Source organism: Mustela nivalis (genome assembly GCF_964662115.1).
Source record: "Mustela nivalis genome assembly, chromosome: 2".
In the NCBI taxonomy this organism is placed as follows: Eukaryota; Metazoa; Chordata; class Mammalia; order Carnivora; family Mustelidae; genus Mustela; species Mustela nivalis.
This window is the reverse complement of record NC_139021.1, coordinates 86,272,828-86,297,009: the sequence shown is the minus strand read 5'-3', so window position 1 is coordinate 86,297,009 and position 24,182 is coordinate 86,272,828. Positions and strand designations below refer to the sequence as shown.

Sequence of the window (24,182 nt, the reverse complement as noted above, 5' to 3'; positions counted from 1 at the left end):
TTCAACTCTTGGGTCCTCTCTACGCCAATGTTTGAAATACCCTAAGGACGGGTACCACACTTAAACAGTAGTAAACGCTCAAACAAAAAAACAAAGTAAGAAAATGTTAGCGCCTGCTCTAGCCTCGTAAATCCTTTCGCAGCCTCAACCCCCAAGGCTTCCCCAAGCCTACGTAGGCTGGATTCTCTTCCTTCAAAATCAAAACAACAACAGAAAGTCACGGGGTGGAACTGAAAAGGCCCGAAGGGGCCTGTGGGTGTCTTCGGACCGCAGTGTCTAGGAGTCCCGGTTCCCGATCCCAGGTCAGAGACCTAGGACCGTCAGCCCCGACCTCCCAAACCCTTCGACCCCTGCAGACTCCCTCAACCACCCTGGACTCCCAGCCTCTACGACCCTGCCGAGCCCAGCCCCCAACCTCCCGGCCCCCCTGGAAACCCTCAGCTTCTCCCGACTCCCCAGCACCCGAACTCCCCGACCACCCCCCTCGCCTGCCCTAGCACGCGGGATACGCCGACCCGCAGGACCCCGAGTCCACAGGCACCAGCGTTACCTGCGGCGAGGCTGTCCGTCTGGCCTGCCGCTGCGACGCACAGGGTCAGGCACTAGGACTCGGCGGGCTCCACAGCAGCCCGCCTCCCCCACCGCCACAACAACGCCGCCGCTGCAGCCCGGAGGAGGGGCGGGGCCCGGATCCGCGGCTGGGGAAGCCCGACAGTCGCGGCCTCGGGAGTTGTCGGGAACCTGGGCATGCGCAGAGAACACCGGGCGCAAGGACTGTTCTGGGAGGACGCCGAAGTCAACAAGGCTAGGGGAACGCCCCCATCCGGCTCCGCCCCCGCAGGGATTGCTCCGCCCCCACGCCCAAACAACGCGAGGTTCTGAGGAGACCTGGGGACCGACAACTTTTGGGAGAGATCGCGCGAGAACAGGGCCTCAACCTCCCCGCCCCCTACCCCGCGTCCTTACGCTGGGGGACCGAAGAGCCGCTGAGAGGCCGCCACCCGTGGCGGAGTGCACTTGAGGTTGGAGAACTCGCTGTGAGGTGGCTGTTCTATTTCGCGGTGATTCGGCACAGGGCATCTAGGTGTCGGAGCATCTTGGAGGGTGCTTCCCCGCGGGGTAACTATACAGAGACTCGTGGAAAGTGCTCACCGATTTATCTGAAGAGCCAACGACTTTTCACAAGATTGTGCCACGGGAAAGTGTCCGTTTAGCATCTAGAAGCTTCCCACGTCCCGGTGTTAGCGCTTTCGCCGTCTGGCCCTCGCGTTGGCCGGTGTTCTCGGCCTGGCCTGGGAGTTGATCCTGTTCCCGTAACTAACACGCGTGCAATACTCAACAAACTGAGTACCTAGAAGCGGCGAAAATGTATGCCAAGCGAGTTTCTCGTGGCTGGCCCAAACGTCGCGCGGCCCGTGACTGGAAAGTCAGGGTTTTCAGGGGAAGGACTCGCAAATTGAGAAAGGGAGAGGAGAGCAAGGTCTGCAGAGCTGAGAAAATGTTGCCCCATGAACCTAGGCAGTAAACAAGCTAGTTCGATTTCTCAGTGGGGTTTAGTATGCCTAAAATGCAGTATGTCTTCCAAGTACGGTAATTTTTGTGCCGGCGTTCTGCTTTCTTGGCTCACATCTTTGAGTGTATGTGCCATTCCAACCCACTAGTAGGTTTGCATTGTTCGAATTCTATTCGGTTTTGATTTTCAGACGTATTAGTGGTTGTAGGCTAGCTACCTTTAAAGGTAACCAACGGTAAAGTAGAATTAAAACGTTCTTGATGCCCAGGTTGCTATTTCCCACCGTAGTTGATTGTGTGCAAAAGTGATTAAATAATATATTCATAAAAGAAGACCATGCAGTCAAGGTCAAAGGTGACATTGGGAAGTGAGAATTTTTCAAACGAGAAAAGTTACTGCTAAACTGGTCTGCCAGCAATCCAACAACCTTGTGTTGTTTTAATGACCTTTGTTTTATTTAATATGAATTCAAATACAGTGGACATTCTGCTTCTAACTGCAAAATCTCTATTTACTTGCCTTCTGGATTAGAGAGAGCCCTTTGGTCACAGATTTTTGGCCCTTGGCCTGGTTCCAGGGCTCTCCTCTAACTGTGGTGGGACCATATAACAGTTTTAACAGGATTAGCTTTCTGCTACTCCAAGCAGGAATTTTAGCTCATGAAAATACCTTACCACAAGCAAATTAAGTAGGACTGATTAAGTTAGGAAAACAGTTAAAATCTTTAAATAACTGCTATGGCCTTTCCCCCATTTTTTCTCCTTCACATATTTATTTTTCTCCATTCTGTTACAGGAATTTTTCAGAGTTCCAGACCTTTTTTCTCTTCTTCCTCTACTACATTTAAGTTGATCACAGGTTATTTTTTATAAGACTACTAGTAAGTACTTTGTTAATAAACAGGAGTAAGCGCTATTCTTGTGGGCAAGTAGTTGAAGAGCAGTAAGCCATCATTATAACTTCCTGTGGTACACACATCTCCTGATGTCACCCCATCTCCACCATTAAAACTATTTCTGATTATTCCTGTATTTAGCGCTTTTCATATATAATTTACTTCTGGTGAGTGTGTGTGTTACTACTAATATATAATCCACAAAGGCTGGGCACATGCCCACCATGTTCACTATTGCTGGAAAGCCTAGTACAAAATCTGCCTTAGTGTTGGTACTCTGTATTTGTTTAACAGGTAATTTAAATTTTAAGTTATTTCATCATGTAGAATTACTTAGAGATTTATTTAGCCTGGAATTAATTTAGATAATCCAAAAATAATCATTTTGGAGGTCTTAGTCTACTGTTGCAGCAAGTCTGGTCCTTGCAACAGAAAATAGTAACTTAATTCTCCATACCACGTTGTTTTCAATTTTAATGTAAAGCAAAAAAATACAAAGCAGATCCTTGTGAATACAGAGTACTGGGTAGGCAGGAGCCTTGTATTATTAGAAATGCTTTGACTTGAATTCCTAAGACATTCAACGGATGCTTATTAAATTAAATCAAACTCAGCATACAAACTACTATCAACATACAAACTACTATCAACATCATAGCACTTCACATTTCTTTCTCACAGGCATGGCAGAGTTGCTGCATGTTTCTTAAGCCTCAGAATTTGAGGTCTCCCTGTGTTGCCCATATGAACGAATCATCGAGTTATTTGCAAACACCTGTGTTGCATAATAGGCCTTGGTTTTGGTTTAGAGTGCCAAGTCTAGCCTCTGAGGCCTGAAAAAATTTCCTTATACCTTTCATTTGACCTGCAGTGTCTGGGGAAAACCCAGAACTAAATCCTACTAAATATGGAATTGTTTTGTTCTACAATTTTATTTCCTTGTACTATTTTCAGTACAGTTACAAGTCCCTCACCTCCTGCCCCCCCAAAAAAACAAAAACAAATACTTGCTCTCTAAAGAGATTTAGTTTCACAGTGCTTCTTTTTTTCTGTTTAAGAAACAAAACATAGTAACATTTCCTTCCTGATTTGAAGAAAGGTAAATGTAGTTTGTGGGAAGAGGATAATGTTTTCTAAAGTAGAACTAGAATTTGAAAATGGGGGAGGAAGCTTAAGACCCTACGTTCCAGAAAAGTAATATCTATGTAGTTTACAAATTGAGGAAATACAAAAGTCTTCGAGCTGACAGATGAAAGGGAATCTTCTAACTTCCAACTTTTGTCTATTGCCACTTACACTTTTTACTTTAATTACAAGATCTCTCCCTGATACTGTATTCCACTTTTGTGGAATTCCACTTATGATTACTTCACATAGTGAGCAACATTGCAGTCACCAAAAGGTGAAAATACTCCATTCTTGGTATTTCCAATATCTGTATTGTCCCCTCCTAAGGCAAATTTACTTTTGCTCAAGGACCCAACCCAGCAGTTTTTCCTTTATGAGCTTTTCTCAGGACCTTCAAGCCCAATAGGATATTTTGTTGCTGTTCTTGTTCACATGTAAAGATGATATTTGTGATTGTGAATGTGACTGAAAAGACAACCCAAGAGATCCTTTCCACACTAGAAGGTTGCCCAGAATTAGGCACTCCTGCTCCTTTAGTGGGCCTTAATATTTAGTAACTGTTTATTTTCTTTACTTTCCCCTCGGGAAGTAACTAACCAAAATGCCAAATTAATCAGTAGACCCCAATGTTTTCCAGTTCTTCCAAACTATTCTGTATTTCCTGAAACTTCTAAATGTGTTTTTAAAAGCTGTGATAAAGCTTGTATAAACTTATAATCTTTAAAAAAAAAAAAAAAAGGAAATAAGAAGGAACGAAGGAACAAAGCTGGAACATCAAAGTATACAACTCTTATGAGACCAAACGAAAATATAAATACACATGTTTTGTCAAGTCCAACCACCTCCCTCCACCAAAAATATTCAAAGCAAAATACTAAAAAGCAGAAAAGTTGCTTTTAGCATCTCAGATTCACTAAGCACTAAAGTACTGAAAATAAAACTGCTTTCCCAAAATAAAATAATTATTTGGAAGTAATAACGTAAGTACCTCTTTTTTTTTCAATTTATTTAAACTAAAAAACAAGTCATCCGTTTCTCTCGCCCTCCACCATCACCGATATATTCTCTACATTTCTGAGCTTGTTTTAATTTATAATTCATATTTTTTTAGATTCCATGTATAAGAACTCACAGGGTATTTGTCTTTCTCTGTCTTACTTATTTCACATAGCGTAAAACTGTAAGGTCCATCCATGTTGTCACAGATGGCAAGATTTCCTTTTCTATGGCTGAATAATATTCCATTTTATAATATACCATTGTTAATTTTTCCATCTGCCCATCAGTGGACACTTAGGTAGTTTCCATATCTTGGCTATTGTAAGTATGGCTGCAGTGAACATGGGGGTGCATTTATCGTTTCAAGTTAGTATTCTTGCTTTTTTTGAATAAATACCCAGAAGCGGAACTGCTGCATCTTATGTACTTCTATTTTTAATTTTTTTAGGAACCTCCATACTGTTTTCCATAGTGGCTTCACGAATTACATTCCCATCAACACTGCAGAGTGTTCCCTTTCCCTTTTCTTCACGACCTCACCAATACTTACTGTTTCTAGTTTTTTTTTATAATAGCCAACCTAACAGGTGGGAGGTGATATTTCATTGTGATTTTGATTTGCATTTCCCTGACAATTAGTGATGTAGAACATATTTTCATGTCTCTTTTGGCTATTTTTATGTCTTTGGAAAAATGTCTATTCAAATATTCTGTCGATTTTTAAATTGGATTGTTTAGGGTTTTTTCAGTATTAATTTTTAAAATATATTTTGGATATTAGCCACTTGTCAGATACATAATTTGCAGATATTATCTTTCATTCAGTATGTTGCCTTTTCATTTTGCTGATGGTTTCCTTTGTTTTGCAGAAGCCTTCTAATTTGATATAGTCTCACTAGTTTATTTTATCTTTTGTTGTGTGTGCTTTGGATCTCAGTTCCAACTATCACTGCTAAGACAAGGTTACCACTTATTTTTTTTTCTAGAGGTTTTATGGTTTCAGGTCTTAGGTTCAAGTTTTTAATTCATTTCAGTTCATTTTTGTGTATGATGGGAGATGGTAATCCAGTTTCATCTTCATGTGTGGCTGTCCAATTTTGCCAACGCCATTTATTGAAGATACTATCCTTTTCCCATTGTGTATTCTTTCTCTCTTTTTTTTTCTTTCTTTCTCTTTTTTGACATAAATTAGTTTACCATGTATGGGTAAGATTATTTCTGGACTTTCTATTCTGTTCTATTGATCTATCAGTTTTTGTGCTAATACTGTACTATTTTAATTACTCTAGCTTTATAATATAGTTTGAAGTCTGAGAGTGTGATGCCTCCAGTTTTGTTCTTTACCAAATTTGCCTTGACTATTTGGGATCTTTTATGGTTCTACACAAATTTTAGGATTGTTTGTTCTATTTCTGTGAAAAAGTCCTGTTGGAATTTTGATAGAGATTACACTGAATTCGTATATTGCTTTGGGTAATATGGGCATTTTAACAGTATTATTTGAATCCATGAGTATGGAATATCTTCCCATGTATTTGTGTCTTTTTCAATGCCATATAGTTTTCAATATACACATCTTTTGCCTCCTTGATTAAAAAATTTATTCCTAGGTATTTTATTCTTCTTGATGCAATTATAAACAGATTTTTTTTCCTAATTTCCCTTTTTGATGGTTCATTATCAGAATAGGTCATTAACAGAGTTTGTTGTTACACACTTTGTATCTTGCAACTTGACTGAATTAATTTATTCTAATTTATTCTAATTTTTTTATTGAGTTCTTAAAATTTCCTGTAAATAATGTGTCATTTACAAATAGTGAGAGCTTTTCCTCTTCTTTTCCATTTTGAGACTTTTATTTCTTTTTCTTGCTTAATTGCTCTGGCTAGGACTTCCAATACTGTACTGAGTAAAGCAGCAAAAGTAAGCATCCCTGTTTTGTTCCTGAACTTAGAGGAAGAGCTCTCAACTTTACATTTTTTTTTTTAAGATTTTCTTTATTCACTTGACAAAGAGAGATCACAAGTACACAGAGAAGCAGGCAGAGAGAGAGGGAAGCAGGCTCCCCACTGATCAGAGGGCCTAACATGGGGCTGGATTCCAGGACTGTGGGGTCATGACCTGAGCCGAAAGCAGAGGCTTTAACGCACTGAGCCACCCAGGCAACACTCCACTTTACATTATTGAGTATGATATTACTTGTGGGCTTGTCATAAGTGCTGTTTATTATGTTCAGTAATATTCCCTTATACCTGCTTTGTGGAGAGTCTTTATCATTAGTGGACATTGAGTTTTGTCAGATGCTTTTTCTGCAGATGATCATGTGATTTTTTTAATCCTTCATTTTGTTAATGTGGTATATCACAGTGACTGATTTTTGGATGTTTAACCATCCTTGCATCCCTGGAATACATCCACTTGATCATGGTGTATGATTCTTCTAATACATTGTTAGATTCAATTTTCTAATATTTTGTAGAAGATTTTGTAACTGTGTTCATGAGGGATGTTCACCTATAATTTTCTCTTGTTGTGGTATTCTTGTCTGGTTTTGGTATCAGGGTAATGCTGGCCTTGTAAAATGAGTTTGGAAGAGTTCCCTCCTCAACTATTTTCTGGAAGAGTTTGAGAAGGTTTGGTATTCTTTCTTGAAGGTTTCGTAGAATTCACCAATAAAGCTTTTGTTTTGGGGGAGATTTTTGATTACTGATATAATCTCCTTACTAGTAATTAATCTGTTCAGATTTTCTATTTCCTCATGATTCAGTCTTGCTAGATATATGTTTCTAGAAATGTATCCATTTCTTCTAGGTTATTCAGATTGTGAGCATATAGTTATTTATTATAGTCTCTAATGATACTTTGTGTACCTGTGTTATCAGTTGTAACATCTTCTCTTTCATTTCTGATTGTATTTTATTTGAGTCCTTTCTCTTTTTTCCTTGGTGAACTTAACTAAAGGTTTGTCACTTTTGTTTTCCTTCACAGAGAACCAGCTCTTAGTTTCTTTGATCGTTTCTATTATTTGTTTAGTCTTTATTCATTTATTTTTGCTCTTTATCATTTCCTTACTTCTTACTAATTTGGGGCTTCTTTGGTTCTTTTGTTGTTGTTGTTGTTCCTTCAGGATAATTAGGGCATTTAGGTTGTTTATTTGAGGCTTTTCTTGTTTTTTGAGGTAGGCATTTATTTCTATAAACTCCTTTCTACAACTGCTTTTGCTGTATTCTATAAATTTTGATAAGTTACATTTCTATTTTCATTTGTTTCAAGGTATTTTTTTATTTATTCTTTGACCCATTGGTTGTTTGGTAGCAGGTTGTTTTAATCTGCACATTATTTGTGAATTTTCCTGTTTTCTTTAGGTAATTAATTTCTAGTATCTCATTATTGTGGCTAGAAAAAGTATTTGATATTATTTCAATCCTCTTATACTTATTAAGTCTTGTTTTGTGGCCTAACATATGATCTGTCTAAGGAAATGTTTCATGTGCACTTGAGAAGAATGTGTGTTTTGTGCTTTTAGATGGGACAAAAGAACTTTTATTGCTTCATCTTAAACAATTGAAATAATTGTATATTGAGTATATAGTTATCTTTGCCTGTTTTTTCTCTTGCCCTGGAATTTGTCTTCCATGCACATATCAGATTCTGCTTCTCTCTGTAATAGCTTAAAAAGTTAAAACATTTCTTTATGATGAAATGTACATTGTTTCTTGAAAACAGGCTGTTTGGGAACTCAAATATGAATGAATATGTGTTTTTCTTTTTCATTAGAATAGCAATTTAAGGAAGGGATTGCCCTAATTTGCTAACTATATATTGTAAGTATATGTTAAGCTACTAACATAATAGATATAATGAGGATGTTATTTTATTGACAAACAGTATTTAGGATACTCTAGATCCATGAAAACTTTCAACCTCTTCTTCTTTATTATCTCTTTTCTCAGGGCTATCCAGCACTAATAAACAGAAAAAGTAGATTATTCAATTTTCAGATATCATTAATATTTAAGAAAAGAGAAATATAACTTATTGGATCTGGATTCAGATCCATTTTTAGTTTTTGTTTTTGTTTTCTTAAATACCAAGGCTTATCCCAGAGAACTGCATATAAACAAATTTTATTAGAAACTTAAAGAGTAATGGCATATAATTTTCAAATTTGTAAGGTCAGTCCTTTACTGAGGTATTGAAGAGAAATAGTGGAAGCATATTCATTTCCGTATTACCTTTTCCTTGGTACCATGAGATTTATAATCTGTAAATAAACTACTACATTTCTCCTCTAAGAAGGAGGAGACACAGTAAGGAGGAGGGAAGAAAAGTAAGGAAGGGAGCAAAGAGAGAAGAGAAAGAAAATTAAAAACTATTAATACTTCCCATTCCCTTTGTTTTTTTTTTTAAAGATTACTTATCATTTGAGACAGCAAGCAAGCAAGAGAGAGCAAAGAAGGAGGGAGAGGCAGAGAGGGAGGGAAAAGCAGGCACCTCACTGAGCAGGGAGCCAGATGTGGGACTCTATTCAGGACCCTGGAATCATGACCTGAGCCAAAGGCAGAGCTTAATGCGACTGAGCCACACAGGTGCCTACTCCCATTCTCTATTTAGTAAAGTTACTAATAGGCCAAATTAGTTGGTCTTTCTTATCCTTTTGTATTGCCTTTTCCATATTATCTTGTTTTAAACTTCTTTTATAGCTGTGTTCATATTTAATTTGTTGACAGACCTTTCCAGATAGGTTGTGAGGTTAATAGAGGCCCAGGGCCTAGCACAATGTCCTACTCATGATCAGTGCTTCACGAAAAAAAAAAAAAGTATTGAGTGGAATGAGTGGAATTTCTATAATATATAAACTTCTGGGGGAGGGAAGACAAACTTATTCATTCAATAAGTACTTAGAATATAAAATATGCTGAGCATCTGAGATATAGCAGATACTATGTCAGCAAAATCCCGTGCATTCTTAAGTACGTATTTTAACGCAGCTGTACATAAAACAAGGTGAAATTATGGAATACTAATATAAAAATTTTTAGAACTTAACAATATCTTAGAAGCCATTTGGTGAGCTCCTCATGTTTTGCAGATGGGTTGAGTATTAACTAACTTGGCAGTTATACTGGATTCAACATTAATAGGATATTGGAAATTTTTCTAATAAAAATAACAGAATTAACAACAAAAAGAATTTTCTTTCAGAAAAATATTTCTAATTTATTGTGTTGAATAAATAGGGACTTTAACACTATTATGATTTTTAAACTACATAGATGCGGCACCTGGGTGGCCCAGTTGGTTGGGTGGCTGCTTTTGGCTCAGGTCATGATCCTGGAGTCCCAGGATGGGTCCCACTTCAGGCTCCCTACTCAGTGGGGAATCTGCTTCTCCCTCTGACCCGCCTTTCTCTCATGCTCTCTCGCTCTCGTTCTCTCTCTTTCAGATAATTAAAACCTTCCAAAAAATAAATAAATAAACCATATAGATGCTTTCCCTTCCTTAAAAATTCTGCTTATAAACTAAATGGATCAAAAACTATAGATAAAAAATATTTCTGAATTGTTATTCAATTTTTGAAGAATCGGGTTAAAAAATCAACAAACATATTCTGGGAAGCTATAATAGGTGCTGAAGCTATATAACAATATGTAACATAATTGCTTTCTTAATAAACTTGTACTAAAATAAAATAAGAAAATGACCCATGGCATAATAAAAAGGGTACAAATAAGATGCTATTGCATCATAGAAGTGCTCCATGGCAGAAGTCTAATTTGAATCAAGATCTAAAATTTAGGTAGAACTTTTGCATTACAAAGATGAAAGCAGTCATTTTTAGGACAGGAAATAGCATAAAGAGTAACACTGAGAGGTACCTGTGTGGCTTAGTCATTAAACGTCTGCCTTCAGCTCAAGTCATGGTCCCAGGGTCCTGGAATCGAGCCCCCACAACAGGCTCCCTGCTAGAAGGAAGTCTGCTTCTCCCTCCCCCTTACCTCTCCCCTGCTCGTTCTGTCTCTCAAAAATAAATAAAATCTTTTAAAAAAAGTATAACATTGAAATAGAAAATTTATGATGCATTTTCATATAGTAGAGATAAAACTCATTTAGCTACAATATAAAGTGCAAAAGGGATAATAGGAGCCAAGTGTGGAAAAGTAGATTAAGATTTTGGTAGATTTTGGTAGTCATTAGATTTTATGCATCAGGCAGTGGGAAGCCATATTCATTTTTATTTATGTGTAATTAATTCTAGTGCCTTAGAGCTAAAAAATCATACATAGCTGTTGTTATTAGGTCAAACCATTTGAGAGTTTGCCTTAGTGATTCATGGTATATATGAAATTACTGTGTGTGTCTCTGTGTGTGTGTGTGTAAGCTATGGCATTAGAATTCTGAAATGAAGATAATAAATTACTAGGCCAGAAGCCTGACTGACTTGATCAGATACTGAACCACAGTAATGAGTCCAAGCACTGAAGTGATAACTAGTATTTATAGATTCTTTCTGCTCTAAATAGGTTGATCATGTTGAACACAGTAATTATGAGGAATTGGCTGGAACCAATTGGTCTTCAAATAGAGTATTTTTTAAAATTCCACTAAATGGAATAGTTTGCTAAAAATAATATTAAAAATAGGGGCTGTGGCAACAAATCTATTATTAGGACAGAACAAAATCTTTTAAATGAAAAATCCTAAAGCCATCCCTTATTCTAAATTATCAACACCATTCCTTTTAGATGCTGAATAAATGCTGGATAAATCAGAATGTGATTTAAATTCAGTGTCCTTTCAAGGAGACACTTAAAGAGTCTGGTTGACACCAAACATTCTGGAAAAGTGTTCAGTGTTGCCCAATTGGAAGGTCATGGCTAAGTGATAAAGGCAATCCAAAAAGCACAAATGGTTGGATCCCACTGCTTCCACTGCTTCTGCTGCCAGTACTGGCTATAAATCAGTGTGTAACATGAGCAGAGTGTGTCACAGTTTCAGAAACAGTTCCCTCAAGCTGCCTGAGGCTATGTGGGTATATCCCTTTATAGTCTCATCCATACCTTGCCCAGCCTTTTCTCTACTTCTCTACTGTGTCCTATTCAATCCAGCACTCAGCTAGAAGAACTATATTGGAAAGATCATATGATAGGAGGAAAGAATTCATACCAAGATGCTTCATATATAAAATCAGCTTGATATCTCTCCAGGAATCTTTTTATTTAGAGAACTCTTAAAATGTAAAATTAATACAAAGCAATTAAATAATGATATTCTACCAATGATTTCTGGCCTCAGTGGTAAGCTACTGCTAGATTGTTAGAGTCAGGAGGACTTCTGTTTTCTTAGCTTCCTTCAGTTTCTAATTAAAGGACTGCAAGATGAAATACATCTCTGAATATTTATTTCTAAATATATCTCTGAAATATATCTATGAACTAATTGTTCATATTTTTGTTCTCTAATTTTTCCTTTTTTCTTAATCTGTTTTAGCAGGTAGCCAAGTTGTGTGATTCTTTGCCTTGTTGTAGAGGTAAAGTTATTGGCAAGGCAGAAACCAGACTTGCTTACACAAAAATAACCCTCCTAGCCCTCCCCAGAAGGGGAATGAATGAGATGACTCTGGATCTAAGGAATAGCAAAACAAAATAAATACCTGTTTACCAAGCAGTTCCCCAAGCAGGAGGCAAAGAAAGAGATGAGAAAGTAGAAGAAAGAGCAGAAAAAGTAGATGCACAGTATATACAGAGAGGCTGGATTTTCAGACTTGGAGTTTGCAGTTTTACCACATTTTTCTCATGCCCCAAAGGTAGGATGGAATAAGCATAACCTCCAGAACTAAAAGGTCCACAAAAGGTGGGACAATGGGCATTTTGGCAGTAACCACTATGAACTGATGGCTCATGACCACCGAAGACTCAATGATTTGACCATCAATAAGACCCCAGAATCCTGGAGATAGGAGACCTGAAAACATTTCTTATTAGAAATTTATTTCTAATAAATCTCTTATTAAAAATTTATTAGTTCCACAGATCCTGACCACAAACTCAAAATTAATTTGACTAGAAAAAAGTTTTGACTGTATTGTTTTATGGTCTAAAACTTGCACAATATGTTGTTGTAACTATGTTCCAACATGCCACAGGAGAATATTCTTGGAGACCTCTGGCAGTCAGTTGTTCTCAGTACCTTTGCTTTTACTTACTACATGTTTAAGGTGACCATACATCCACATTGTTCAAGACAGTACCAGTCAATGACTGTTGTCTTGTTCTAATTATTAATAATGTATCCTTTTACTCTCAAAGATGTCCAGGTTTGAATGATAAATTATACGGCTTTATGATAATAACTGATTCAACTGTATCGGTCTCAATAGGCCAGATTATGCTGTTCTAACAACACAAAATTGCATTGGCATAGCACCACAAAAGTTTATCATGTGATATTTTAGGCAGCTGTCCTCCATGGATAGGGTCAGTATTCCAGACACCACCATATTAACACATGCTTTCTGCACTTTTTATAATAGGAACAGAGAGCTCTTGGAGTGTCTTATGCCAGCAAATAAGGTAGTCCAGCCTGAACATGACACACATCATTTCTGCCCAGAACTCATTGGCCAGAACTTTTCACAGGGCTCAATCTATCTGTAAGGAGGTAGGTAATTTTCCCATTTCCACAAAGAAAACACCAAAATATGAGGATGAAAAGTCTCACTGTTAGATACTCAAACAAAAAGCCAAGTGCCAAGGGGCGTGTTTATTATTTGTATTAGAAAGCTGAAAAATATACTCTCACATGGACTGGTAACTTCCTTTGCCACTACCTTCATGCTTAGTCATAATCTTATTAACAATGACTCTCTGAGGATCCTAGTCCCAGTTCTTAAAGATAAGAGAGTTTAAGGTTTTGCTTGTCACTAAACAAGAAAGTCAACAGTAGATTAGAAAACAGTATCCCAAATATAAAGATCCTCTTAGTCTGATAGCAGTTGCAATAAAAAAATGGAAGTCATAAAACAGAAATACACACTGTATGAATATATTTGTATTGCATAGCTCCCTAACAGTGTGGAATAAAAATGATAAGCTAATTCATATACATAAACTAATGATCTACTGGTATATTTGTTGTGAAAATTAACCATTTATTGTGACTATTGAGAGAAATTTTATGCTTCAGTAGAAAATTATAGCACACCCTTTTGGATTACTGGATTCTAGTCCTGTTCATTATCTTTGAGATTATTTTGAAATAATTGCAGAGTCACAGGAAATTACAAAGTAGTGCAGAGAGTTCCCTTGTACCTTTTACTTGGTTTAATATCTCATATATTTATAATATCAAACCAGGAACTTGACATTGTACAATATGCATGTGTGACTCTTCTGCTTGATCATGTCTGCTGTTGAAGCTCTTTATTGCATTTTTCATTTCGTTCACTGTATCACCTCCAGAATTTGTTAGGTTCTTTTTTATGATTTCTATCTCTTTTTTAGACTTCTTGTTTTGTTTGTGTACTATTTTCATGATTTCATTGTTTATCAGTGTTCTTTTGTAGTGTCTTATGCCAGCAAATAAGTGGTCTCTTGTAGCTCACTGAGCAACTTTAAAGCAATTATTTTGCATTCTTTGTCAGGAAATTTGTAGATCTCCATTTCTTTGGAGGTGTTTACTAGAAATATATTGTTTTTTCAGTGGTATCATGTTTCTTTGATGTGTGTGTGTACACGCACACTCAGCGGGGAGCCTGCTTCTCCCTCACCCCCTGCTTCTCCCTCAACCCCCTGTTTGTGCTTTCTCTCTCTCAAATAGATAAATAAAATTTTTTTAAAAGGAAAAAAAAAAAAAAAAAGAACAGTCACCACTTGCAGACTTTTTGTATTGGCCTGGTAGAGAAAGACCTTCACCAGTAGTAGGTACAAGACTGCCTGTGAGATAGGGTACACAGCAGTCACAGGCTCAGCATCAGTATAGAGATGTGTGAGGATCACTATAGGGGTTCTTTTTCTGGGGGCTTGTAATGATACTGTTTCAGGGGGAGTGCAGTGCACCAGGCCTGGAGGTGTGTTATGCAGTAACTCCAGCCCTGGCAACAGGGTCTCTGGGCTGGCTCCAGCCTGGTGGGAGGAGTGGGTGCAGAGGCAGCTCCAGTTAGGGAAGTGTGGTGCTCAGCAGCATGGTCTTCGGGCAGTTTCGTGGGCATCAGCAAAGACTGTGGGAGTCCTCATTGGCAAAGGCAATGAGTGTCTGCTGCAGTGGTGAGGGCTGCTGGGGTCTTCTAGCTCTCACCTCCTACTACAAGGGAAGTTACAACTGAGGGGATCCCTCTCCACACCAAACTGTACTGGGCTAGAGAATGAGGCTAGCACAGGTAAAATCCTTCCTGTACTTTTCTATGCAGCTGTTCTTAGTTTTTATGCTCCAACAAGTGGCTGCAATTTCTTAATTGTACTCTGGAACTTTCCCAAAGCTATTTTCTTCTATAGGTAGTTTATTCAGCCATTGTTTTTGTGGGGGGAGGCAATGGGGATGGGACCTCCTAACCTACAGTCTTGCTGACATTGCTTCTATATGTATAACTGTATGTAATTTTATTACATGTGTAGATTCCTGCTACCACCAGTGCAATCAAGACATAAAACTATTCTGTCATCACAAAGATCTCTCATCTTCTACCCCCTTTGTAATCACACCCATCCTTTCCAACCAGCCATAACTTATAACAACCACTAATCTGTTTTCCATGTCTGACTTTTTCATACAAAGAAAGTTACATAAATGGAATCACACAATATATTACATTTTGTGACTGACATTATTCACTCAAGATAATGTCTTTGATATTTACCCAAGTTGTTGCATGTATAAGTAAGTACTTTTTCCTTCTTATTTCTGAGTAGTATAAATGTACTACAAATGAACCATTCACCTATTAAGGGACACTTTGGTTGTTTCTAGTTTAGGACTATTACAAATAAAACTGCTGTGAACAATTGTGTACAGGTTTTTCTGAAAACATGAGCTTTCATTTCTTTGGGATAAATATGCAGAAGTGCAATTACTAGGTCATATGGTAAGTGTTTGCATAGTGTTTTTAAGAGTCTGCCAAACTGTTTTCCACAATGGTTGTACCATTTTACATTCTCACAAGCCATGTGCAAGGGAACTAGATTCTCCACATCCTCACCAGTCTTCCATATTGTTGCTATTTCTTTTTAAATTTTAGCTGTTCTAATAATAGTGACCTTGAACATCTTTTTATGTGCTTACTTGCCATTAGTATACTCTTTAGTGAAATGTCTCTTTATATCTTTTTCTCATTTTCGAATTGAATTTATTCTGTTTCTAATGTCATGCTTGAGAGTTCTTAACGTACTCAAAGTATGTGTCCTTTGTCAAAATTGTGGTTTGCAAATATTTTCCCCAGTCTGTCACTTGTCTTTTCATCCTTTAATAGGGTGCTTTGCAGAATAAAAGTTTTCAATTTTAACAGTCCGCTGTATCAGTTTTGTCTATTGTAAATTATTATTTTGGGGATCATACCTAAGAACTACTCATGGAACTCTGGGTGCCAGAGGTTTTTCTCTTATATTGTCTTCTAAAAGTTTTATAGTTTTGTATTTCAAGTCTTATCATTCATTTCAAGTTAATGTTTTATATTAGGTATGAATTTTAGGCTGAGTTTTTTTTCCTATAATATTCAATTTCACTAACACCATTTATAAAAAGATTATCCTTTCCTCGTTAAATTGCTTTTGCACTTTTTCAGAATAACAGTTGGTAGTATGTATATGGAACTATTTCTGGGTTTTATATTTTTCATCGATTTATGAGTTTATCCCTCTGCTAATATCACATAGTCTTTTATGATTCTAGCTATATAATGTTTTGAAATTCTAATCCTCTTGTCTTTCCATATAAATGTTAAAATAATCACATCCACATCTACAAAAACATATTTCTGGGATTTGGGTAGGAATTCTGTTAAACCTGTATCTCAAAATATGGAGAGAACTGACATACTGTGTTGAGTGTTCCCATTCATAAATGCAGATTATCTCTCAGTAGTGGCTTTTTTTGTTTATTAGTTTGTTTTTTGGTTTTCAGCATACAAATCTTGTACATATTTTGTTAAATATACAACAAAGTATTTATTTCACTTTTTTGAGCAGTTGTAAATGGTATTAAATTTTAAATTTTGGTCTCTACATACTCATTGCTAGTATATAAAATACAATTGCTATTTGTATGTTTTCCTTCTATCTTGTGACCTTGCTGAACTCATTGATTATATAACTTCCATGTATGAGCCCATTGATTATACAACTTCTGTGTATGTGTGAATAGTTATCTTGGGATTCTTAGGTAAACTATCATATTATCCACAAATAGGAACAGCAGTATTACTTCTTCCAAGTTGTATGCCTTTATTTCCTTTCTTGTCTTCTTGTGCTTCCTCAACTAAGTTGATTATCGGTGGTTAGAGTACATATACTTCCTTTTTCTTGATTGCAGGGGAAAACGTTTTAGGTTTTCATCATTAAGCATAATGTTATTTGTAGGGTTTTTTTTTTTTTTTTGCAGATGTTCTTTATCAAATTAAAGATGTTTCTCCTTTATTCTACTCTCTTTCTGATTCTGTGAATAAAATCATGTGATTTTTTTCTTTAGCATTTTGATAGGGTGGATTACATGGATCAGGTTTCAAATAGTGAATCAGCATTGCATCTTGGTAACATTTAGTTATGGTGTATAATTCCTTTTATATATTGCTGAATTCTGTTTGCTAATTTTTGCATCTATGTTCATGGCGATATTAATCTGTAGTTTTCCTTTTCTTCTGTTTTGTGTTGTTTTGATAGCAGCACAATATTACCTTCATTGAATGAGTTAGAATGCGTTTCTCCTAATTTCTGGAAGAGATGGAATTTTCATTAAACCAAAGTTTAGTAGAATTCTTTGGTGAAACTGTCTGAGCCTAGAGATTTCTTTCTCAGGGGGTTTTAGATAAAAATTCAATTTACCCAGTAATTACAGGCAAATTCACATTGCCTATTTTATATTGGGTGAGTTATGGTAATTTCAATTAAGTTGTCAGATTATGTGCACAGAGTTTTCTTTGTATTTCTTCTTTGCCATTCTGATGAATGCAGGATATGTTGTGATATCCTGTGTTTCATCCTGATACTAGTAATTTGTACTTTCTTTTGTTTCTTTTTTGGTCTTCCTAGAGGTATGTCAGTTTTATTAATCTTTACCCAAAAAATCTTTGGTTTTACTGATTTTTTTCTGTTGTATTTTGCCTTCAGTTTGATGGATTTCTGTTCTTATCTATATTACTGCCTTCTGCTTCAGTTTCAGTTCATTCTTCCTCTAGTACTTAGAGGTGAGAACTTAGAATATTTGGGACTTTCTCTAATATAAGCACTTTAGTGCTATAAGTTTTGTTCTAAATGCTGCTTTAGCTGTGTCCTGCAAATTTTGATATATTATGTTTTTATTTTCATTCACTTCAATGTGCTTTTTAAATTGTCCTTCATATTTTCTTCTTAATCTGTAGGCTATTTAGAAGTATATTGTTTAATTTATAAATTTGAAATTTTTTTCTATTATCTTCTTGTAATCAGATTCTGGTTTCATTCTGTTATAGTCAAAGAACATGCTCTGTATAATTTTTTTAAAACTTGCATAATCTATCTTGGGGCAAGATTCCTGTCAATCTGTAGACTTATGAAACTAACAAGAAATATAATAGTAGGACAAGTTTGGGATACTAGTTACTGAAGTTCCCATTTCAAATAAGAGAAAATGGAAGGTGAAAAGTACTTACTGGTTGGTAGCAATTTAGAAATCCAACTGGGCAAATTCCCTTGGGTTTTAGAGTCTGGAAATAATCATCTGTGTTCACTGATTCACCTTGGTTTCTCACTTTGCCTTCTGGACTCCTGGCTCCATCCCCTGGAATTCTCTTTCTTTTTTCATAAAAGCTAGCAGTTATCTGCATCTGAGTAGATCCATCAGCCTCTTTCCTGTCTGAAGAACTCTGGGAGTCTGACCATGGGGCAGCCTTTCTTCATTTTGTTGTCTTGACCCATTTCAGTTCCGTGTTTCTGCCAGGACCCTGTGGGTTTCTCATGTATGTCTCAGCTTCACTCTATTAAACAAGAGGCTCCTCCACAAATCATTCCCACATAATGCTGTATCTATTCCTGGTTTTTGCTTAGATGGCTGAGGAGATCCATGAATCAAATTCCTACTCTTGGGAGAGCTTCTGTGTGACTGAGTACTCCAACCTTTCTATCCTTTTGAGGTACCTACCAAAAGGTTATCCAACCACACTCTTAGCTTTCTCTCTGAGTATGCTTTCCTAACAGTGAATCTCTTAAATTTTAGCGTCTTTGGCAGTGTGGATAGAATGAAAATTTCCTAAATCATCAAGCCCTAATTCCTTTTTGCTCAACACTTCTTACTTCAGTTTAGCTCTTTCCTCTCACATTTTACTTATAGGTAGCAAGAAAAGCCTGCTTCACCTTCAGTACTCTACTTGAAGACCTCAGCTAAATATTGACAAATTCTCTCTCCTTTGACCAAACGTTAGGTCAGGCTCCTCTGAGTCCTCTTTCAACTAGGCCTTGCACTTGAGCTCTGTCCTTGGCCTATTTAGTTTAGTGTTAGCAAGAATCCTGCTGGGTCAGTTTAGTGAAAATCCCCACCCTTGATAATCTGATCAAATTCATTATCCCCAACCTTTGTTAACCTGTCTTCAGCAAAAATCCTGTCAAGTTGGTTTAACCAGAATCCCCCTATCCCTAGTGTTTTTTTGGGTAGGAATGTTCCATCCACTTACCCCACCCTGTTCTTGGCTGTAAATCTCCACAGGTCCTTGTAACAGCTCAGTCTCCTGTTTAGCTCAGGCTCTGATCACCTCTTTCCCCCTCTTTAGTCACAGCATTACTTATTCTCTTTAGCAAGTGCCTTGAAATATACTTTTCTTCAACAGTGTTTAAGTCCATAACTTATAAATCTGCTTTCTACAAAAAAATAGGAAACAGTTCACCTAAGCCACTATGTAATGTAAATTATGCCAGCTACTCTACTATGTAACAAAGATCCCTTTTCCTCCAATTCTCAGTAATATTTTTCTCACTTCCTTTAAGGCCTTAATGTCTTTGTTTCTATTAACGGTCTTTTGGTTTTTTTTTTTTTTTTTCTCAACCTTGCCCTTCACTTCATTCTGAGTCCTTACGAACAGAGTCATTAATATCTGTATTTCAACTAACAGTCTGTTCAAGACAGTCTTAAGTTTTTTCTATCATTCTCCTTAAAATTCTTCTAGCCTTGGGGCACCCGGGTGACTCAGTCAGTTGGGCATCAGACTCCTAATCTCAGGGTCATGAGTTCAAGCCCCACAGTGGGCTCCATTTGGGTCTGGAGCTTACTTTAAAAAAAAAAAAGAAAAAAAAATCCTTCTAACCTCTACACTTTACCCAATTCTAAAGCAACTTCTACATTTTTAGGCATTGTTTTATAGCAGCACCCTACTCTTGGTACCAAAATCTATATTAGTTTCCAATCGATGCCCTAAAAAATTACCATAATCTTAGTAGCTTAAAACAATACAGATTTGTTACTGTTTAGTTCTGGAGGTAAGGATTCTGAGAATGAGGCTCAGTGGGCTAAAATCAAGGTGTCAGCAGGATATTCATTCTGGAGCCTCTATGGGAGTCCCTTAGACTCCCAAAGGCTTTTTCTAGCTCCCAGAGGCTTCCTGAAAACCTTGTCCGGAAAGCAGTTGTTTATTAAAAGTTCTCTGTATTGTTACGCTGTCTCTCTCTTCACCTTTTGACTAGAGCAGGCTTAGCCTGGGACTTTTTTGTTGTTGGCACTCATTTATTATTCTAGGTTGCCAACTTCTCCAGCACCCAGTCTGGGAGGATGAGGTAAAAATAAAACCCAGGAACTCACTGCTGAGTCATTCCTTTAGGTCCCAAGGCCCCTATCATGTTTGGCCTGTTCTCTCCAACTTTGAGTCATCTTATGTTTTCTTATATGTTATGCCCAGGGATTTTTAGTTGTACTTAGAAGTGTGGGGAAAAAAAAACCTTCTCTCATCTTTTGAGACTATATTGTATCTTTTTAGGCTCTTCAAAGGCCCTCCACATATGGCCGATGTGTCAATTACTTGAGAATCCTTTTTTCTCTCTGGTGTCTTTTTCGTGATGCCCTTCAGAGGTACTTTCTAGAATTATGTGTACCTCAGAGTCAGTCTTCTCCTTCCTTTCCCTTCTGATGATTCTTGTTCTTTGATTTCTGGGATTCAGAGCCTCACAGTGGTGGTAGAAATTAATGTAGAACTACTAAGACAGAAGGCTAGATGTTTCCTCAAAGAAGAGGCTCAGTACAGAGTCACAAGGTCAGCACTGGGGGAAGGAATAAGTTTTAGTTTAGGCTTTGGTGACAAAAAAATTTATTGCTTATGATTGTATTTCCATTTATGCTTCAGATGTTGTTTTTAGAAATTCCTTCCAAGTTATTGTGAGGTGTGCTGCCAGTCTTATTTTTGATGTTACCTTGTAGTCTTTTTGTGAATCTCCTAAGTATCAGAGAGGATATGTTGTGGAAAGCCAATAAGCACATCATAAACAGGACTCTCAGATGAGTTGTTCTGACTGTTCTACTTACATGTCCTATGAGCACATTACCTAGAGCTCAGTACATCCTAAATTAAGGCAATCCAGCATTTCTTCTTACTTCCATCTCCTGGAGTTTTTCTTTCAGTTACTGATAATACTATTAATTCAGTTACCTAAGTCAGAAAACCTAAGGTCAAAACTCTATCCTCGTGCTCCACCTCCACATGTGTTTTATTTCTTGGATCCTGTCAGTCTTTTCTGGCTTTGACTGCATTAGGCCCCTCAGTCTCAGTCCCCTCAAACTCACTGATTCCAATCTAAGCCCCCTTCAGGTGATCTTTATTATGCTACCATATATCTTAAAGGTGTGTCTTCTCATGTTCTTTTCAGAACTCTTCAAGGGCTTCCCTCTCTAAGTATAAAAAAAATAACATTCAAACAAAATATTCATAAAATGCAAATTCTTCCTAATCCAGCCCAGTGTTTCTCAAATCTGGATATTCCTTAGAATCACCTGAGCAGTTTTCAAGACTTAAAAGTTCCTGGACCTCACACTTAAAAATTCTGATTTAATTGACATGGGTTGATGTCCAGGCTTTATTATTGTTATTGTTTTACTTTTTTTTATTGAGGTGAGGCCAACATAAGATTAATATTTTAAGCCAAAGGAGTATTGAAAAAGAAAGCTAAAGTTGGTGGCATCACAATTCTGGACTTCAAGCTCTATTACAAAGCTGTCATCATCAAGACTGTATGGTACTGGCACAAAAACAGACACATAGGGCGCCTGGGTGGCTCAGTGGGTTAAGCCACTGCCTTCGGCTCAGGTCATGATCTCAGGGTCCTGTGATTGAGTCCCGCATTGGGCTCTCTGCTCAGCAGGGAACCTGCTTCCCTCTCTCTCTCTCTCTGCCTGCTTCTCCATCTACTTGTGATTTCTCTCTGTCAAATAAATAAATAAAATCTTAAAAAAAAAAAAAAAACAGACACATAGATCAATGGAACAGAATAGAGAGCCCAGAAATAGACCCTCAACTCTATGGTCAACTAATCTTCGACAAAGCAAGAAAGAATGTCCAATGGAAAAAAGTCTGTTCAACAAATGGTGTTGGGAAAATTGGACAGCCACATGCAGAAAAATGAAATTACACCATTTCCTTACACCACACATGAAAATAGACTCAAAATGGATGAAGGACCTCAATGTGAGAAAGGAATCCGTCCAAATCCTTGAGGAGAACACAGGCAGCAACCTCTTCGACCTCAGCCACAACAACTTCTTCCTAGGAACAGCGCCAAAGGCAAGGGATGCAAGGACAAAAATGAACTATTGGGACTTCATCAAGATCAACAGGTTTTGCACAGCAAAGGAAACAGTCAACAAAACCAAAAGACAGCTGACAGAATGGGAGAAGATAACTTGCAATTGACATATCAGATAAAGGGCTAGTATCCAAAATCTCTAAACAACTTATCAAACTCAACACCCAAAGAAAAAATAATCCAATCAAGAAATGGGCAGAGGACATGAACAGTCATTTCTGCAAAGAAGACATCCAGATGGCCAACAGACACATGAAAAAGTGCTCCACATCTCTGGGCATCAGGGAAATACAAATCAAAACCACAATAAGATAATCACCTCACACCAGTCAGAATGGCTAAAATTAACAAGTCAGGGAATGACAGATGCTGGCGAGGATGCAGAGGAAGGGGAACCCTCCTACACTGTTAAAAACCGGACATTGTAAATAGTATAATGTAGTAAATAAGGAAATCAGACTTTTCCCCCTTATATTTGTTTTTATTGTGTGCTGTGGGATGTTTTTGTTTAGTGACCCTTCCTTTAAAAAAAAAAAAAAAAGATTTTATTTATTTATTTGAGACTGAGAGAGAAAAAGTGAGAAAGAGAGAGAGAGAACACGAGCAGCGGGGAAGGGTAGAGGGAGAAGCAGACTCCCCACTGAGGAGGGAGTCCAATGTGGCACTTGATCTCAGGACCTTGAGATGATGATCTGAGAGCCAAAGGCAAACAATTAACGAAGCCACCCAGGCACCTGTTAGTGACCCTTCTTAACTATTTTTGTTAAGTGTGTGTGTTCTTTGTCATGTGTGGTCTCTGAAGCCTCTGTTCCTTTAGTTTGTATCTAGCTGAAGTTTTGAGAGTAAGTTCCTTGAACACCAGGAGCTTGGGGGGGGGGGGGACAAAGGAGAAGAACAAGGAAGAGGAGAAGGGGAAGAGGCGAAACAAAAAGGCCAAAGACACACACACACACAACCTCTCCCAGTCTTTGCACATTGACTCTATGCTGGTGTACTATCAGTACTTAGCCAGGTCATTAAAAATACATCTCAGTGCCCATTCTGCTTGCACTGAGCCCAGAAATCAGCCAAAAGTCATAACTTAAGGCCTTCTTGGTTCTTGTGTGAATATATCCTGTCTTGGGTATGTGCATGGCCCTCTAAATTCCATAGTGTACAAAGGTGCTTTTGTATACCCTAATTTTCTCACCAGCTTTCTCTCTTTTTGTCACTCTGTCATACACCTCAGTTGTAATCTTTTGTCCCAGGAGACTACAGGTTGCTAGTTCATCTTAGAATGATTTCAGGTCTGCCTGCTGCTTTTCCAACCTGAGCTCTGAGGTGAAACAAAAACAAGTGCTTCCTATCTGTCTTTCAGTTAGCCCCACACAAGTTAAAACACAGAGACACAATTCTTTGCAAATAAGTTCTGCCTGGTTCCTCCCAGAGCCGGAGACCAGAGTCCCACTTTGGGAATATGCGTGGCCATCTTCAGGACTACGGCTGAGCTGGGGAAGGGGTGTGGCAACAGTAGTAAAAATGCCATGAAGCTTTTCTATCATTTTTCAGTTGTCCTTTTTTCAGCATTTAGTTGTGGCTGTTTTCCAGAGCTTTGGCAAAGGTGGTTCCGTGATAGTTTCCCTTTGATTTTTTTTTATTTTTTATTTTTTAATGCTTCTGTGGAGGAATGAGTGCTTTCAGTTGT

The 24,182-nt window shown here is 37.6% G+C and overlaps 1 protein-coding gene and 1 long non-coding RNA gene across 9 annotated transcripts in view; one reads left to right on the top strand and one right to left on the bottom strand.

Annotated features, from left to right (window-relative positions):
* Window positions 1-843, bottom strand: part of PCMTD1 (protein-L-isoaspartate (D-aspartate) O-methyltransferase domain containing 1) — a 65,899-nt gene extending 65,056 nt beyond the window's left edge. The window contains exon 1 of one of the 3 annotated variants that reach the window (XM_082720109.1): window positions 551-843. The gene's annotated coding sequence lies outside the window, so the exon portion shown is untranslated. The remainder of the gene's footprint in view (window positions 1-550) is intronic. The other 2 variants (XM_082720111.1, XM_082720112.1) reach the window with 2 other exon arrangements.
* Window positions 844-923: 80 nt separating this feature from the next.
* LOC309859438 overlaps window positions 924-24,182 on the top strand; it is a 208,947-nt gene continuing 185,688 nt past the window's right edge. For 5 of the 6 annotated variants that reach the window (XR_014308688.1, XR_014308689.1, XR_014308690.1 and 2 more), the window contains exon 1: window positions 924-1,022. This is a non-coding gene — a long non-coding RNA (uncharacterized lncRNA). Of the gene's footprint in view, window positions 1,043-24,182 lie in introns of all 6 variants that reach the window. The other variant, XR_014308692.1, reaches the window with a different exon arrangement.